The sequence below is a fragment of the Rhineura floridana genome, chromosome 1, assembly GCF_030035675.1.
Source record: "Rhineura floridana isolate rRhiFlo1 chromosome 1, rRhiFlo1.hap2, whole genome shotgun sequence".
Lineage (NCBI taxonomy): Eukaryota > Metazoa > Chordata > Lepidosauria > Squamata > Rhineuridae > Rhineura > Rhineura floridana.
This window is the reverse complement of record NC_084480.1, coordinates 209,063,017-209,076,661: the sequence shown is the minus strand read 5'-3', so window position 1 is coordinate 209,076,661 and position 13,645 is coordinate 209,063,017. Positions and strand designations below refer to the sequence as shown.

The 13,645-nt window shown below is 43.0% G+C and overlaps 1 protein-coding gene across 1 annotated transcript in view; it reads left to right on the top strand.

Annotated features, from left to right (window-relative positions):
* The window catches only part of F13A1 (coagulation factor XIII A chain), a 123,891-nt gene that overhangs the window by 11,085 nt on the left and 99,161 nt on the right, over positions 1–13,645 (top strand). The gene's annotated exons all lie outside the window — the stretch shown is intronic.

The following is a 13,645-nucleotide window of genomic DNA, read 5'->3' as shown; positions in this document are numbered from 1 at the left end:
GTTTCATCATTTTAGCTTCTAGTGATAGTTCGGGTTTAATTTGTTCTAACATCCAATTATTTGTCTTTTTCGCAGTCCATGGATGTGCAAAGCTGTCTTCCAGCACCACATTTCAAAGTAGTTGGTTTTTCTCTTACCTGCTTTTTTCAACTTTCCCTTCCACATAGAGATTGGAAATACATGGTCTGAATGATCCTGACTTTAGTGTTCAGTGATACATCTTTGCATTTGAGGACCTTTTCTAGTTCTCTCATAGTTGCCCTCCCCGGTCCTAGCCTTCTTCAGATTTCTTAACTATTGTCTCCATTTTGGTTAATGACTGTGCCAAGGTATTGATAATCCTTGACAAGTTCAATATCCTCATTGTCAACTTTAAAGTTACATAAATCTTCTGTTGTCATTACTTTAGTCTTCTTGACATTCAGCTGTAGTCCTGCTTTTGTGCTTTCCTCTTTAACTTTCATCAGCATTCGTTTCAAATCATTACTGGTTTCTGCTAGTAGTATGGTATTGACTGCATATCTTATTGATATTTCTACCTCCAATTTCCACACCTCCTTCATTTTGGTCCACTCCCGCTTTCCATATGATATGTTCTGCATATAGATTAAACAAATAGGGTGATAAAATACACCCCTGTCTCACACTCTTTCCGATGGGGAACCAATTGGTTTCTCCATGTTCTGTGCTTACAGTAGCCTCTTGTCCAGAGTATAGGTTGCACATCAGGATAATCAGATGCTGCGTCACTCCCATTTCTTTTAAAGCATTCCACAGTTTTTCATGATCTACACAATCAAAGGCTTTGCTGTAATCTATAAAGCACAGGTGATTTTCTTCTGAAATTCCTTGATCCGTTCCATTATCCAACATATGTTTGCAATATGATCTCTGGTACCTCTTCCCTTTCCAAACCCAGCTTGGACGTCTGGCGTTTCTTGCTCCATATATGGCAAGAGCCTTTGTTGTAGAATCTTGAGCATTGCTTTACTTGCATGGGGTATTAAGGCAATAGTTTGGGATCCCCTTTCTTTGGAATTGGGATGTATATTGAACGCTTCCCGTCTGTGGGCCATTGTTTAGTTTTCCATATTTCTTGATGAATTTTTGTCAAAATTTGGACAGATTCTGTCTCGGTAGCTTGTAGCAACTCTATTGGTATGCCATCTATTCCTGGTGATTTGTTTCTTCCAAGTATTTTAAGAGCAGCTTTTACCTCACATTCTAAAATTTCTGGTTCTTCATCACATGGCTCCTCTCTGAATGAATCTGTCATCCTTGGATCTCTTTTATAGAGTTCTTCCGTGTATTGCTTCCATCTTCCTTTTATTTCATCTCGGTCAGTCAGTGTGTTCTCCTGTCGATTATTCAACATCCCTACTCGTGGTTTAAATTTCCCTTTCATTTCTCTAATCTTTTGGAATAGGGCTCTTGTTCTTTCCTTTTTGTTGTCCTATTTCTATGCAATAACTATTGTAATAATTCTTTTTGTCCCTGCATAGTAGTCGCTCTATTGTTGCATTTAGGGTTCTGACCATGTTTCTATCTCCTTTTGCTTTTGCTTTCCTCCTCTCTTTAACCATTTTAAGAGTTTCTTCAGTCATCCATTGAGGTCTTTCTCTCTTTTTAACTAGAGGTATTGTCTTTTTGCATTCTTCCCTGATAATGTCTCTGACTTCGCTCCATAGTTCTTCTGGTTCTCAGTCAACTAAGTTTAAAACCTCAAATCTGTTCCTTATTTGATCTTTATATTCTTCTGGGATGTTATTTAAATTGTATTTTGGCATTTTGATTTCTTTGTTCTTCTTTATCTTTAGTCTTTACTTCTTTAGCTTTAGCTTTACTTTAAAGATTGCATACAGCTCTCCGAAAGGGGCAGAGCAATTGGATGAGAAAGGCCCTGCCAGCCTTCGTAAGCTCCCACTACCTTAAGTGTGGTGACTGATGTGTCATCTGATTCCGAGTCCTCCTGAGACTAACACTAGGACCCTGAGGCAGGGAAAGTGTTAGTGACCACCCAGTGTGCATCATCCAGTGGGGCACTTGAAGAAGATCCCCATATAATAGGAAATAGCTTTGCAGCATGGAGCAGGCCAAGCTGTGCATGGGACAAGATGTCAGTGTGTGGATGTGTGTCTGTCTTCAAAACATAAGAATAGCCTGCTGGATCAGGCCAATGGCCCATTTAGTCCAGCATCCTGTTCTCACAGAGGCCAGTCCATTGCCCATGGGAAGCCTGTAAGCAGGACCTTAGTGCAAAGGCCACTCTCCCCTCCTGCAGTTTCCAGCAATGGGTATTTGGAAGCATACTGCCTCCACCTGTGGAGGCAGAGCATAGCCATCATGGCTAGTAGCCATAGATAGCCTTTTCCTCCATTAATTTGTCTAATCCTCTCGTAAATCCATCAAAATTGGTGGCCATTGTTGCCTCTTATGGGAGCAAATTCCATAGTTTAACTATGCGCCGTGTGAAGAAGTACTTTTTTTTTGTCTTGAATCTTCCAGCATTCTGCTTCACTAGAAGCTTCTCTTATTGGAAGCTCCATGGCAGCCTTTCCCAACCGGTGTGCCTCCAGATGTTGTTGGACCACAACTCCCATCAGCCTCAGCCATTGGCAATGCTGGCTGAGGCTGATGGGAGTTGTGGTCCAACAACATCTGGAGGCACACTGGTTGGGAAAGGCTGCTCCATGGGAAACTTATATTTGTGGACTCTTTGTCTTTATCTTACCCCTCCCCCTGCCCTGCTGACCCCTGGTATCCGGATTTGTTTCAAGAACGTTTGCCTCTTGCACATAGGAATAACTTGTTGAGAAGCTGAGAATTCCAAATATTCCAGTGGTTAAATATTGCATGATGCGATAAATGATTGGACGACACTCCTCTTGCACCATCTTTCTGACAGACCTGAGCAAATGGTCCATGTGAAGGGACAGTTGACCGACAGCAGAAGCCAAACTCCACACCTTTGTTGCAGCTGTCTGTCTCTGCAGGGTTGCCCCATGGCAAATAATTGATCTAGCTCATTCAGAGTGATCTGCTTTTTGAGCCACAGGGTCAGTTGGTGAATTAGTTCCTAAGCAATAGTTTATAGAAAAACACCCACAGAGCTGTGCCTGTACTCTTCCAGAACTAATGCACAGTGGAAGGCAGAACAATCGTTACATTTTTAGGGTACGTGATGAAAGTGCTTGGATGCCATGGTGATCAGCGCAGGATGAAAAACAGACAAAGGTATTTGTCTGCGTACAGAAGCATTAGGAAATGCATATTCCCTAGGGGGTTATTTCAGCTTCAGATCTGAACGGGAAGCTTATTAGAATAGAAGCCAGAAGATACATAAGTGCACACACACACACACACACACACACACACACACACAAAAGAGATGGAAAGTTCGATCAATGTTCTTTTAGTTTTTCAGTCTTAAATTCAGTTTTCCACATTTCTGCAGCTATTTGGAATTTTTTTTAAAAAAAAAATCCTCATGAAAATTCTCCAGCATTTCAGTGTGACTTTCTCCTAATAAACACATTTTGTAGGACGTTGTGACTAATGTACCCATTTTTGCAAGCATTTTCTTGTCACATAATGCATTTTTGTGTTATTTTCACTCATATATTCATTTTTATGTACACTTTCCCCTAACATATGCATTTTTATAAACACTGGTTGTTTGGCGAACTGCATTGCAAAATTTGAGTAAGTGCAAGTTTCGAAGGATGGCTGTGTTTTGGTTCTATTTTTTCAGAAAGTGGGAATTTAATAGATTCAGCTTGAAATACAAACTGAATCAAATTTCTCACCCATCCTTATGTGTACACACAAACACCCTCGTACACACACACAGTTCTGTTTCATACTTCTATGGTGGTCCAGAGGTTTTTTTAATATCCTAGAATCATTGCGTTTGTTCATCTGGTTCAGCTGCCTTGCCCATGCAAGAGATACATCCATTGTCCCTGACAGATGTCCCTCCAGCCTTTCCTTAAATACCTCCAGAAAAAGAGAGGCAGAATCCTGGGAACGTGTTGAAGGTGCTGGTAATTGTAGCTTGAATAGGGGTAAATGACAGTTCCCAGGATTGGGGAGGGGGAGCCATGACTGTTAAAGTGCTATAAAAGTGGTTTTAATGTATGGTGCGGATGTAATCTAAGGAGGAGCAGTTACTTGCACATGATACCCCAGTAAGCGCAATAGATAAGCGAGGGCTTGAACCCGAACATTATGCCTGCTGCCCTTGAAACCAAGTCCTTGAAATGAGGAATTTAAGCCCTCATGGTCCAACTCACATGTTATGCAGAGGCAAACCCAAGTTTGCTACCAAGTGTACTCAACTGGGAGCTTCAAGGAATCAGGGCTCCTTGATGAATGCCACTGTGTAGTTTGCAAACATTTGTATGTCACATTTACATTTTGGGGTATATCTTTGAAATATCTTACGTGAGCACCTAACTATGTCATGTGTGAAGAGGCCCACATTTTGGGGTTCCAACTTCTGAAGGGTCAAGAAGGGCTAACCTACACATTAAGTCAAGTGTGCAATTTGAAAAGTGAGCTTTGAACTAGCCACTTTCTTTGTATTTGAAAAAGCACCCATGTGAAGCTCTGATCCAGATTGGGATGATGGTGAATGGAAAGGGTGTTTTAGCCCTTACTTCTCCATGCCATTTTCACACCAAAATTACCCCCCCAACTTCAACTCTCCCAGAATGTGTGGCTTACTGCACATAGCAGCTATTTGTGAAAGAAAGCAGCATGTGGAGGAAAACTTAACCCCTCCTTCCTTTGATCTCTTTGCTCACTAGAAGTATGGTTTGAATTAGGGACTCTTTGGTTCACAGCCTGCTCTCTTAGCCAGTACATGGTATTACACTAGCCATGGTATTTCATGAGACAGCTGCAGCAGTTTCTGGACCAGGATAGCTTGACCACTGTTGTCCATGCGTTGGTAACCTCCAGGCTAGATTACTCTGATGCACTCTATGTGGGGCTACCCTTGAGTTTGGTCCGGAAACTGCAGCTGGTGCAAAATGCAGCAGTACAACTGCCTACAGGGAATATTGCCAACATGTTACCCTGCTGCTGAAATAATTGTACTGGTTGCCCATTCGCTACCGGGCTACGTTCATGTTGCTGGTTTTGGTGTATAAAGTCCTATACAGCTTGGGACCAGGATACCCAGTCGATCACTACACTCTGCAGGTGAGCGCCTCCTGAAGATACCATCTCATCAGACAGTCCGTTCTGCACAACATGGGAAACGGACTTCAGTGTTGTGACATCTACCCTTTGGAATTCCCTCCTCTTAAATATTAGACAGATGCCATCTTGGTTGTCTTTTCGGTGCCTATTGAAGACCTTCCTCTTTCAACAAGTCTTTTAAGTAGAGACCTTATCCCCGTCTGCATCTGTATTGGAATTGTTTGTAGGGTTTTTTAAAAAGATGTTTTAAAGACTTATTTTTAAAGATGTTTTGTTTTTAAGATGTTTTTAGTGTTTTTGTTTGCCACCCTGGGCTCTTTCTGGGAGGAGGGACGGGATCTAAATTTTAGTAGTAGTAGTAGTAGTAGTAGTAGTAGTAATAATAATAATACAAAAATGCACATACTGGGGGTAAAGTGTGCCTAATATGCATGTATTAGTGAAACTAATGTACAAAAATGCTTTTTTTATATTAGGAGAAATTGCTTTGCAAAAACGTGTATATTAGGCAAAATTACATATGAACATGTGTATATTAGGAGAAGTTTGCATATGAATTTTCATGAGGTCTTAAAAAAACACCTTGCAAACTGATGTGGAAATGTGAAGAACTGAAGATTGGAAAAATGAGAAACAAGAAGAAACAAAAATTGACAGATTCAGCCATCCCTACTCTGGAGAGCTGCTGCCAGCCAGAGTAGACAATACTGGGCTTGGCATACAAATAGCCTGACTTGGCAAGAGGCAACTCCCTATGGCACTTCCTGTGCACATGTAAGCAAGTCTCACTGAAATCACTGGGACTTACTCCCAAGTAAGTGTGCATCGGAGTATAACCCTAGTATAATAAATGGAGGTTTTTAAGCCCAGGAGACCTTCCACTAAGAGTAACTCAGGATTACTGCACTTTAGGAAAATAAAAGGGGTTCTGTCTCTCTGAAGATCTGATTCACACGCTGATCCAGGCAGCAGAACAAAGTTCAAACCATACTTTTAACAGCATGGAAATAGTCAACCGGGAATGTGCGTTATGAAGCTGAAAACCAGCTTCCAAGGTGGCTTTATGATCATGATACTGTATGATTAATCCTCCGGGAACTACTGGCATGGCTTTCTCTAGTCTGCCCAAGGGCAAGGCTTGTTCGAGTGGTCCTGTAATGGCCAGCAGCATACAGGACAGTATATTTTCTTAGGGTGGCCACAGGGCTCTTTTGTTTGACATTACAATGAGGGTGCTCAGCTGTTGCATTAAAATTTAATTTGGAGGTAGTGGGGATTGCCTCCAGTATGTATTATGTGTCTTCAAAGTGGCTGCATCATTCATGAGGCCTCATTTAAGTCCCATAAGGTCAGAAGTCAGTGTTCAGAAGTCGGGAATGGGAAATTCAAATGACTTGAATGGAGAAGGGCTGCTGTTAATAAGGGTTGTTGCAGTATAATTGCCTGCACTGTATGTTTACTGGTATTCCCTTTCACCATGAAGTACCCCCACACAGCTGTTGATGATCATAGTTGTTCTTGCAGAGAACAGTCCTGCCTACCATAAATACGAATAGGAAACTTGCTTCTCCAAGTACTGCTCCTTCTGGAACCAAAATAGCACCAGCCACACAGAAGAGGGAGGTAGCATTAGGCTCACAGATTTGCAGAATCTAAGGAAAAATCCCTAAGGAGGCAGGTGGGAGAAATTCATGATGACCAAAAGGGAACTGAATATGTTCAATAGGCACTGAATGCTGGCTGACTGTGCGCGGGAAATGGAACACTGGAAGGAGGGGGAATGGGATGGAGTATCCTGAAGAGGACATGGCTGGCTGGAACTCTGAACATTTTAGTGCAGGTGCCCCTTGTAGTTCCTAATTCCAGTTCTGTGTCTTGAGATCCACCAGATTGTGGGAATTTAAACCAGCAATATGGCTGGGCTCTTGGACTGGCAGACAAAGCTCATTGACATAAAAATGGTGCCTTTTGTAAACTTGCATGTTTAGCAGGTTTCCTGTCTGTCAAGAGCCTATCACCAATTTTCTCCCAGAAATCTCTTAACTGGAGATAACTAAGAATCAAACCTGCAATATTTTGCAGGCACTGAACTGAATTTTTGGACAATGGTGAGAACAAGAAAAGCCACACAGTAAAATCAAGGAGTGTTGAAAAAATAAAGTTGGTTTTAGAAATCTGCAGTAAAAGTTTTATTGTAATGAAACTTTATCTGGCTTGAGGGTATTTAAAAAACAGCCGATATGGGCATAGTTTCCTACCTACACCTAACCCATGAGGCCTAGAAACTTGCTAGATTTTTCTTCAGGATGCACAGGATCCCCTGGTAGCTACTAGATTCTGCATCCAAAGGACAATCTTTTTGTTGAACGTTTCTGGACTCCTTGTCTAAATTAAAGTTGATAAAACTGAGATTGTTCAAGACCGAACTTGTTACACTTTAAAAGATTACTAATTCTAAATTAAAAGCCTGCTCCTAACTCCCATTAAGCCAAAGGCCACTTCCACAAGCATTGTGTCTAGAGCCAAGATAATAAACAAAACAGCACTCTGTTGTTGATTTCTTCATTCCAGTGCCATATTTGCTGCAGAATTAGAAACAGATATAAAAAAGCAGCCAATTTACATCATGTGCTAAACTTGAAGCACCCTTAGAGAGGACTCCAAAGAGAAAAGCAACACATATCCCGCCAAACCACAGATATCGATGCAATATCCTTTTGAACAGGGATTTGGAAGATAATGACAAATATGATAATTCAATCTATCGAGTCCTGTTTTTGAATGCTGATCGGTGTAGAGCAGCTGTGGGGGGAAATCTCCTTCCCCAGTACAAAGAATCTAAATATTAACAGACTAAAGGGAATTAGGCTCTGTTGGGATTTCTAAGTTATGCAGGTAATTCCAGTGATACCCATTATCGGAAGTACTGCTCTACCAGGGATGGAAAGATCTGTCTGTTCCGGTTCTCTCAGTTTCTCATTTTTCCAATGTTAAATTCAGTTCTCTACATTTCTACAGTGATCTGTGAATTTTTTTTTAAAAAAACCTCATGAAAATTCTTCACCATTTTAGTGCAAATTTCTCCAGATAAATGCATTTTTGCAGGCAGTTTTGACAAAGACATATCTGCAAGCCATTTCTCATCATTTCATGCCTTTTTGCATGTTATTTTCACTCATATTCATTTTCATGCACACTTCCCCCTAATATATGCATTTTTTGTAAATGTGGTTTAGTTGGCGAACTGCATCCCAAAATTCTAATAAATGCGAAATTTGAAGAATGGCTGTGTTTCGGTTCTTGTATTGTTTTGGAAATTGCGAATTTGATAAATTCTGCTTCAAATGTGAACTGAATCGAAATTCTCACCCATCCACATGCTCTACTTAGTACATAGCAAGTGGCAGCCAGCAGAGTAGTGGTGAGGAACCTCCAGCCCGTGTGTCAAATTAGGCCTGGCAGGGGTTCTAATTTTGGCCACAAGGCCAATTTCCCCAAACCATGTCTATTTGCCCTACTCCTAACATCATATGTGATGTCAGGGGTGGAGCAGGTAAAGACATGCCTGCAAAGGAACAATCAAAAGATTTAAATTGCACTCCTGATTGTTCCTTTGCGAGTAAGGCTTGCTGTCAGTAACAATCAGCTGGTCGGTGCCGACAGCAAACCCCACAGGGATTAGCTGCACTACAAAGTTCTTTATCAGGAACTCCATAATGCAGTCTATCCATGCCCAATGTGGAGCTTGTTGTAAGTGCTGATCAGCTGGTTAGTGTTTACAGCAAGCTCCCCCCTCCAGGAAATGGTGATAAAGCTGGATCACTTGTCATCATGGTGACACTAGGTGATTGCCAGGTAGGCATCCTTGCCCACCTGTCAATGGCCGGCAGGGGTGGGGGAGCTCTTATTCCCCACCCCTGCAGTAAATAATGCAATTGCTACTGTTTGGTTTGGATGGGGGCGTTGCTCAGTGGTAGAGTGTCTCCTTTACATGCAGAAGGTCCCAGGTTCAATCCTCAGCATCTCCAGGTAGGGCTAGGAATATCCCATGTCTGAAATCCTGGAGATCCACAGCCAGTCAATGCAGACAATACTGAGCTAGATGGACCAATGGCCTGACTCAGTATAAGGTAGCCTTCTGTGATCCTGTGGAGCCCCACTCTTTCATGAAGACAATCTGAGAATTTGTTCAAATGTAGAGAAACAGCAAGTGATGGTACAGTCAAAAAGGCAGTACTACTTACCATTCCTTTGACTCTCTCGGTTCTTCCGGCCATTACACTGCCACCACAAAACCCACTTTGGTGTAAGTGGGAGGCCAAGGCCAAGGCTGGTGGATGCTGCAGTGCTGCTGCCAGGCTCCTTAAATGGTTGGTGGGCACTGGGAAAGCCCACTGAGGGCAGGTTGCATGTTCCCCCTGAAAAAAGAAGAAGAAAGCCTGGTGCCAAACCTGATCCAGGAAGAGAAAATGGTAGCAAAATAAGGGCTGTCAAGGGGCTGGTTTAAACCTATATGGCTTGGGACCGCTACCTCCCTTATCGGCCTGCCCAATCATTAAGATCATCTTAATAACGACATGGGGGAATGCAGCCGTGAGGTCCTGGAAGCAAACTTTAGGTTGCTAGGTAGGATGCTGAAAGCCAGGACCTCCAAGGTGGCTTTCTCTGAAATGCTACCGGTTCCACGCGCAGGACCAGCCAGACAGGCCCAGCTTTGCAGTCTCAATGCGTGGATGAGACGATCGTGTCGGGTGGAAGGGTTTAGATTTGTTAGGCACTGGGGAACATTTTGGGACAAGCCGGGCCTGTACAAAAGGGACGGGCTCCACTTGAACCAGAATGGAACCAGACTGCTGGCACTTAAAATTAAAAAGGTAGCAGAGCAGCTTTTAAACTGACTGAGGGGGGAAACCCGACAGGAGCTGAGAAAGGTCCGGTTCGGAATAAACCTCCCCCCTGGGATAAAAACCAAAGAAATGATGACATTTTAAAAGGGGTACGCCTAGAAGTAGGCATCGTGAGAGCAGGGGCACAGGATATAAATTCAGAAGAGCAAAATTACCACAGGCCAAACCACAAGTGCCAAAGACACTTGAAGAGAGACACTGCTTACAAGTGCCTGTACGCTAATGCTAGGAGCCTCCGAACCAAGATGGGAGAACTGGAGTGCTTGGTCTTAGAGGAGAGCATTGATATAGTGAGCATAACCGAGACCTGGTGGAATGGAGAAAACCAGTGGGATACGGTTATCCCTGGATATAAAATATATCGGAAGGACAGGGAAGGACGTATTGGTGGCGGAGTCGCTCTATACGTGAAAGAAGGCATTGAATCCAGGAAGCTCGAAACCCCAAAAGAGGCAGACTCCTCCACAGAATCGTTGTGGGTGGTGATACCATGCCCCAGGAGGGACTTAATACTGGGAACGATCTATCGTCCCCCTGATCAAAATGCTCAGGGAGACCTTGAGATGAGATATGAAATTGAGGAAGCATCCAAACTAGGAAATGTGGTAGTAATGGGTGACTTCAACTACCCGGACATAGACTGGCCGCATATGTGTTCCAGTCATGACAAAGGAGCAAAGTTTCTAGATATTCTAAATGACTATTCCCTAGACCAGTTGGTCATGGAACCGACCAGAGGGATGGCAACCCTGGACTTAATCCTCAGTGGGGACCGGGACCTGGTGCGAGATGTAAGTGTTGTTGAACCGATTGGGAGCAGTGACCACAGTGCTATTAAATTAAACATACATGTAACTGGCCAATTGCCAAGAAAATCCAACACGGTCACATTTGACTTCAAAAGAGGAAACTTCACAAAAATGAGGGGATTGGTAAAAAGAAAGCTGAAAAACAAAGTCCAGAGGGTCACATCACTCGAAAATGCTTGGAAGTTGTTTAAAAACACTCTATTAAAAGCTCAACTGGAGTGCATACCGCAGATCAGAAAAGGTACCGCCAGGGCCAAGAAGATGCCAGCATGGTTAACGAGCAAAGTCAAAGAAGCTCTTAGAGGCAAAAAGTCTTCCTTCAGAAAATGGAAGTCTTGTCCGAATGAAGAAAATAAAAAAGAACACAAACTCTGGCAAAAGAAATGCAAGAAGACAATAAGGGATGCTAAAAAAGAATTTGAGGAGCACATTGCTAAGAACATAAAAACCAACAACAAAAAATTCTATAAATACATTCAAAGCAGGAGACCATCTAGGGAGGCGATTGGACCCTTGGATGATAAGGGAGTCAAAGGTGTACTAAAGAACGATAAGGAGATTGCAGAGAAGCTAAATGAATTCTTTGCATCTGTCTTCACAGTGGAAGATATAGGGCAGATCCCTGAACCTGAACTAACATTTGCAGGAAGGGATTCTGAGGAACTGAGACAAATAGTGGTAACGAGAGAGGAAGTTCTAGGCTTAATGGACAATATGAAAACTGACAAATCACCGGGCCCGGATGGCATCCACCCGAGAGTTCTCAAAGAACTCAAAGGTGAAATTGCTGATCTGCTAACTAAAATATGTAACTTGTCCCTCGGGTCCTCCTCCGTGCCTGAGGACTGGAAAGTGGCAAATGTAACACCAATCTTCAAAAAGGGATCCAGAGGGGATCCCGGAAATTACAGGCCAGTTAGCTTAACTTCTGTCCCTGGAAAACTGGTAGAAAGTATGATTAAAGCTAGATTAACTAAGCACATAGAAGAACAAGCCTTCCTGAAGCAGAGCCAGCATGGCTTCTGCAAGGGAAAGTCCTGTCTCAGTAACCGATTAGAATTCTTTGAGAGTGTCAACAAGCATATAGATAGAGGTGATCCAGTGGACATAGTGTACTTAGACTTTCAAAAAGCGTTTGACAAGGTACCTCACCAAAGACTTCTGAGGAAGCTTAGCAGTCATGGAATAAGAGGAGAGGTCCTCTTGTGGATAAGGAATTGGTTAAGAAGCAGAAAGCAGAGAGTAGGAATCAACGGACAGTTCTCCCAATGGAGGGCTGTAGAAAGTGGAGTCCCTCAAGGATCGGTATTGGGACCTGTACTTTTCAACTTGTTCATTAATGACCTAGAATTAGGAGTGAGCAGTGAAGTGGCCAAGTTTGCTGACGACACTAAATTGTTCAGGGTTGTTAAAACAAAAAGGGATTGTGAAGAGCTACAAAAAGATCTCTCCAAACTGAATGAATGGGCGGAAAAATGGCAAATGCAATTCAATATAAACAAGTGTAAAATTATGCATATTGGAGCAAAAAATCTTAATTTCACATATACGCTCATGGGGTCTGAACTGGCGGTGACCGACCAGGAGAGAGACCTCGGGGTTGTAGTGGACAGCACGATGAAAATGTCGACCCAGTGTGCGGCAGCTGTGAAAAAGGCAAATTCCATGCTAGCGATAATTAGGAAAGGTATTGAAAATAAAACAGCTGATATCATAATGCCGCTGTATAAATCTATGGTGTGGCCGCATTTGGAATACTGTGTACAGTTCTGGTCGCCTCATCTCAAAAAGGATATTCTAGAGTTGGAAAAGGTTCAGAAGAGGGCAACCAGAATGATCAAGGGGATGGAGCGACTCCCTTACGAGGAAAGGTTGCAGCATTTGGGGCTTTTTAGTTTGGAGAAAAGGCGGGTCAGAGGAGACATGATATAAGTGTATAAAATTATGCATGGCATTGAGAAAGTGGATAGAGAAAAGTTCTTCTCCCTCTCTCATAATACTAGAACTCGTGGACATTCAAAGAAGCTGAATGTTGGAAGATTCAGGACAGACAAAAGGAAGTACTTCTTTACTCAGCGCATAGTTAAACTATGGAATTTGCTCCCACAAGATGCAGTAATGGCCACCAGCTTGGACGGCTTTAAAAGAAGATTAGACAAATTCATGGAGGACAGGGCTATCAATGGCTACTAGCCATGATGGCTGTGCTCTGCCACCCTAGTCAGAGGCAGCATGCTTCTGAAAACCAGTTGCCGGAAGCCTCAGGAGGGGAGAGTGTTCTTGCACTCGGGTCCTGCTTGCGGGCTTCCCCCAGGCACCTGGTTGGCCACTGTGAGAACAGGATGCTGGACTAGATGGGCCACTGGCCTGATCCAGCAAGCTCTTCTTATCTTCTTATATTTTGACTACCTTCTCAGGTGCCCCATGCCTTCTGGGAGTGATATGGGATCTTTTTGGTTGTGGTGCTCCATCTCTGGAACATTTCCTCAGGGGTGTGTACCTGGGGCAACCCTTAAGAAAATAAGAAATTTTGTGATGGATCAGGCGAAAGGCCCATCTCATCCAGCATCTGTTCTTACAATGGACAACCAGTAGCTAACCAGATGCCTCTGGGAAACCCACAAGGAGGACATAAGCCTCAGTGCACTGTCCCACTCGTGACCCTCAGTAAGTAGTATTTAGAGGCATACAGCTTCTGATCCTAGAGATAATACATAGCAATCA